Genomic DNA, 5,937 nt, shown 5'->3' on the forward strand with positions numbered 1-5,937 from the left:
GCTGCTCCCCTGCCTCTCTTTGCCTTGGTTTAGGATTCAATTTTCTTGCCTCTGTCCGAGGGGATAAAGGCATGGTTTTTCTCCAACACAGGGCAGGTTTTTTCTCTAGCATGGAGCCTTCCCCATGGCCCTTCTGGCCTTCCCCAGGCCCCTTCTGCCCTCTTGCAGAACCAGTGGCATTTTCCGCCACACGCAGTTTGTAACCCAGAGTCGAGTGCAGCCCAGAAGGCTCCAAGCAAGTCCTTCCAGGCTGACTCTGCAGATGCCGAGGCTGCTCTGGCCTCTGCCAGGCCTCTGCTGGGGCTCAGCTCTGGGCAAGGCTGGGCCCACTGTGGCCTCGCATTGCTCCGCGCAGCTGAGTCACAGGGGGAGAAGGATGGCACATGTCAAGGGAGTTGAGGTTGAAGGGAGTTTTTATTCCAAAAGCTGCCGTAACAAACAGGGTGTCACAACAACCAGAACAAACAGGCTGTCCTAACTACCAGAACTAACTGGCAGTGCTAACTACCAGAACTAAGTAGTTGTCCCAAGTAGAAGAGAAAGCGCTTCATGTCCTCCGCTGCTCTTTCAGTTGCTTTGCTGCAGTGATCAGAGGGGTCAGGCTGGAGAGAGGCTTGGCTGATGCTAAAAATGGGTGCTGGCCAAAGGATAAAAAAGAGAGAAGTGAAGCGTTACTTTCCAAAGTCAAGTTCCTCCCAGGCTCTGTTGCAACAGGACAAAGGGGAATGGATTTGAACTGCAGGGAAGGAAGCAGGCTCAGATTAGCTGTAAGGGAGAATTTTGGTTTTTTACCAGGAGAGTGGGGAACACACTGACAGAAGGTGCCCAGAGATGTGGGAGGTGCCTCCTCCCTGGAAAGAGCCAAGCTCAGCTCAGGCAGGGCTCTGGGGCACCTGATCTGCTTGAAGATGTCTGCGCCCATTGAGGGCACCAGGTGCAGAGGACCTGGAAAGGAGCCTGCCAAGCCAAACCGGGCGAGGATTCTGCTTGCTTTGCGCGTGCAAAGCAGCCAGCCTGGAGATTACGGGAGAGGGCCCCAGAAGAAAACCCCTCCCTGCCGCTCCTCTTTCCCCTGCAGCCGCTTGGCATTCACCTGCAGCAGCTCCTGGGCAGACCAGCGCCGCTCCTCGTCCCACTCCAGGCTGCACTCGAGGAAGTCCCGCAGCAGAGCCGACAGGCGCCGGGGCTCCTGCAGCCGCGGGGTCCCGTTCTGCCGGATCAGAGTGCGAGCCTGCAGGAAAAGCAAACACAGCGCTCTGCCAGCTTCCGTCACACCCACAGTGCTCACGTCGAGCCCAGCTTCTCAGCCCCAGCTCCAGGGGCACTTTCCTCCCTGGCAGAGTTGCTGCTCATTTTTCTTTACCAACCAAAAAACCCAAAGCCTGATTCAGCCACAGCCATTGCAACATCCAAATGATCTGGCCTGGAGAGCCAATCTCATTGGCTTTCTTAGTAGGCACTTCCATCAGAAAGAGCAGATTTTGCTTCTCCAAATACCGACACCAGCATTACAGGCCATTTGCAAGAGTCACTGTGGTCTGACTGTTATTTCAAAGGATTCTTACATCAAACGCATCTCTGCAGGGACACTGACAGTCAAGGAAATTCATTTGTGATGCCCCATCCCAGAAACTGCCAGACAAGAAACAGGTTTGTGTTGCTGAAAGCTCAGGCTTGGTGACATGGAGAAAGGAGCTTGGGCTAGGAAAGAAACGTGTTAGACTTTGGGCATGTTAAATAATCATCTTGAGGTGTTAGACAACTTTCCCAGTGAGAAGAGCCGGGAGGGACTTAATCTCGCCAAACCTGTTTTACAAACTCCTTCATAGATTTCTTGTGTTTGGGGGTGGCTTTTGGGGTGCGTTTGGGGTTTTTTTGCAAGATAACATTGGAGCTGATACTGGCTTGACGTTTTCAGGTCATCCTCACAGATAGAAGAGCTGAACACCTTAAAGCCCAAAGCACATTGTTGCCAGAGACTGCAGAATATTGGTCTGTGTTCAGGCTCGAGTCCTCTGGGAATTCCCTTCCCCATGTCCAGAAACCTTCAGCTGCTCCTGCCAGGGCAGGGTCACGCTGTGCTCACAGGCCTCTGCAAACACTGGAGAATCTGCCTCTTACCATGGCCGCCGTTTCCTTGAAGTAAGGAGGTTCTCCTTCCACCATCTCGATGGTCACAATGCCCAAGGACCAGATGTCCACCTTGGGGCCGTAAGGAGAACTGGTGACAACTTCTGGGGCCATCCAGTGAGCAGTGCCCACCATGGAGCTGGGCTGGTCCTGCTCAGGGCTGAGCTGAGCGCAGAGGCCAAAATCAGCTGAGGACAGAAACAAACCCTGTCAAAGGCAGCTGGAATGAGGAAACCAACCCCAAAGATTCCCCACTCTCAGTGTGAGAATGCAGTCGTGAATACAGCTGCAAAAGTCCTCACGGCTGGAGGCAAGGAAAGATGGAACTGGACCCTTCAAGAAACCCTCAGCTTTCATGCAGTGGCTTTTACTGATTCCCTTGAAGATTTCCATTCCAACTCCTGCCCCTCTGCAAGGGCCATAGCCAGAGCAAAGCCACTCCTGACACTCCTGCTCCTCCCCTGAGCTCTCTGCAGGGGCAGCAGGAGCGCTTGTGGCAGTGCCACCAGCAGCACTTGTGGGGCTCTGGCCGCCACTGGCAAGCAGCCCCACACCCGCAGCCCGGGAGCGCCGTGCCTGGCCAGGAACACTCACCCAGCTTGACAGAGCCGTCCATTCCCAGAAGGATGTTGGAGCTCTTCAGATCCCTGTGGATCACCTGGTTGGAATGGAGGAAATCCAGGCCCTGCAGACACTGAGAGAGAAAAAGAAACACCGGGGTAAAAATCAATGGCAGGAATATATCAGCCAAGAAAGGAGAGTTTAGAATTCTGCCAGCAGAAACTTTGCTGTGACAGGCCAGGAGTGCAGTGCACACAAGCTCCAGGCAAATGGTTCCAAGGCAAAGCTGAGAAGAGCAAATCAAACCCAAAAAAGACAGAGTAACCCAACAGCAGGAAAGGGGACAAGAACAGAAGTGCAGTGATGCTGGCAGGCCATTCATTTCAGTGGCTCTTTCCTCTCCAGCTCATAAAAACAAGGCAGAAACAAAGCCCTGAGCATGGAGCCGCTCCTCTTCTCCTGCCCTTCTGGAAGGAGCATCGTGTCCAAGCCATGGGAGGCACAAGCAGGATCCCTCACCTCCCGACTGACAGCTGCCATGTCTCCTTCAGCCATGCGTGTCTGTCTGACCACATCCTGCAAAGTTCCTCCATCCATGTATTCCATCACCAGCCAGAGATCTCCATCAACAAGGAAGCTGGAAAAGGAAAACAATGGCACAGAGATGAATGTGCAGTGCTCAATTCCCCCATGGCAAAGCCTCCAGTGGGGTTTTCTTTCCAGGTCACTTGTCAATGAGGACAGAATCCCATCTGATTTTCACAGGAGACACCTGTGAAAAAGGAGAGGCCTTAGATGGCAAGCAAGTGAAAAATGCACTTTTAGCGACAGCCCAGATCAATGTGAAACCACAACACTTGCCCCCAGCTGCTTCAGCATCTGAACTCATCACTTCCACCATTCACTCCACAACAAGGCAACACAACTTCCGGAGCTATCCAGGGAGGGAGGCCGTGCAGCACTTGGGATAAAAGTGGTCAACTCTTTGGAAAACCTTGCAGAAAGTCTCTTCAGCAACAGGCAGGGCCATTGAAAAATGGGCAGATGAGGCCTTTCTGGAAACAAGAACCTGCTCTTCCTGGTAACTGAAGCAATGGAAAAGATTTGGGAAGAAGACACCAAGGGAAATAATTTCTGCCATGGATTATCAGCACTTGTTGTAAGACACAGAAAATAGGGTCCGCTTGAAGAGAAAACCAAAGTGGTGCAACAAAGGAACATGGAGGGAGTGAACTGCCAGGCTGCTGTTTTGGCAAGATATGGCCGGGTCAGGCTTCTCAAAACAGGCTACGGACTGCGGATGCCAGGAAAGATTAACGCAGGGCTCGTGCACGGGATGAGAGCTGAAGCACTCACCTGTCCAAAGAGTTGATAATGTTGGGGTTCTTCTTGTCCTTCAGGAGCAGGAGCTCATTCACAGCTCGTTCCCTCTTCTGCCCTCGGAGACTCATTTTCTTTATGGCCACCTGAAGGGACATTGCAGACCTTCAACTGGAGGAGTCTGTGGCAGGAGGCCACAGCAAACACGGAGCGAGTCTTTTTGGAGCGACGCAGCCAGGCTGTGCCAAACTGCCTTGGGATGGGACACCAGAGCTCAGCAAGTGCCATTCCCACAGCCCATTGCTCTGCTGGCTGGGGGCTGCTTACAGGACACGTGGCCAGAGACATTTGGCCTTGTGAGCTCTGCAGAAATGGTCCCTCAGCTTCAAAGCTCTAACAACCTTCTCTGCACCTACACTCTTCTCAAATGGCCCTAGTTTACCACCACTCTTAGAATGATGATGATGATGTTCATTATTATTCAAACACATTTTGCAAGCAGGAGGTAATTCTGGTTCTGTGCAAACAGAGCAAAAGAGCTGGGAACCCTTTAGCAATTCTATGGCATTTGCTCATGATTTCAAACGCAGCTGCTCTGCTTGGGCTTGCACAACAAAGCAAACACACACATCCCATGCTCAGATGATCCCTGTCACAGGCTGGCAGCCACACCAGAGCCAAAGACAACTGCAGGCTTTAGGAGAGAGCTTTGCTCTGGACATCCATCTTCTCATTGCTCTCCCTCTCTCTCTGTCAGCAGACACTCACCTCTCGTCCAGTGGCCCTGTCGAGTCCTTTACAAACGGCTCCGAAAGCCCTGCAGACAAAACAGCAGAGAGGAAAGAAGCAGTGCTTTAGACCCTGGGAGTGAAAGTCAGGCAGACAGGAGATCTTTTCTAACTGTAGCATTCAGAAAACACCTGGGCGCGTCAAGCCTTGAAAGAAGGGCGCGGCAGCAACCAGCCCTCTGCCATGCAAGGTGTGCAAGGGAAAACTGAGGCCAAACATGAAGGAAAAGTGCTGGAGCAAACCCCAAATGTCCGTGATGAATTCCTGTAGTTCAAAACCTGGGCTGGGGGCCGGCTGTCTAAAGAACTAGAAAAGAATGTATTTCATCCTTTTGCGTTTCCTGCCTAAGAGCTGCAGGATCCACAAGAGCCCTGCATCAGGGCATCATGCATTTTCCCCTTGAGTGCAGCAGCTCTGTGTCTGTTACTGGATGTGTGGGGTCTACTACTTGTGCTGAAAAGAGCCCTTCTTAGTTCATCTCTGCTTTCTGTTTGGAAGCCATTCTCTTGATAATCCTGAGCAGTGAATAGTTTTGCAAGTAAAAGATTTGAAAGCAATCTTGTTGAGAACTCTTGTCTGACAGTCAGCAGATGGTGAGTTGCTCTCTTAGGCAATCCAATTGCATGGACAGAAGATCTTCCATGTCCTGCTCCTTGCTGCAGGCAGGACACTGCCAGCCTCAGGGGCCTTTGGAGGTGCCATCTGACCACAGTTGTCAATTCTGATCAGGACTGAGAGACAGCAGCATCATCCCCCAGTGCCTGAAGGTGTCTGCAGCTCTCCTGACTTCTCACTTGATACTGCACCAGCAAAATACCTGGGCCCTGCTCGTGTAGAAGTAACTGCCTTGCACTTACCCTTGGCCAATCTGCTCCAGTTCCAGGTATTTCTCCGCAGGCTCCCCCACGCTCACGCTGTTTCCTGAAAGAAACCACATGGAAGACACTCTCTCCCAGACAGAGACCCCACCTTGCAGCAGAGCCAGAATGCAGCCCCACTCCCTGGGGGCCCTTGTTCTCAGCTGGGGAAGGACAATCAGTCACTCTGGGACATTCAGCTGCAGAGCAACACCGGCTGCAGCTGATGCTGAGACACACACACAGCACCTGCTCTGGCACACAGGAACAGAGCAGACGT

This window comes from Chamaea fasciata, unplaced genomic scaffold (assembly GCF_029207755.1).
Source record: "Chamaea fasciata isolate MVZ Bird 193981 ecotype frontalis unplaced genomic scaffold, bChaFas1.0.hap1 SCAF_32, whole genome shotgun sequence".
Lineage (NCBI taxonomy): Eukaryota > Metazoa > Chordata > Aves > Passeriformes > Sylviidae > Chamaea > Chamaea fasciata.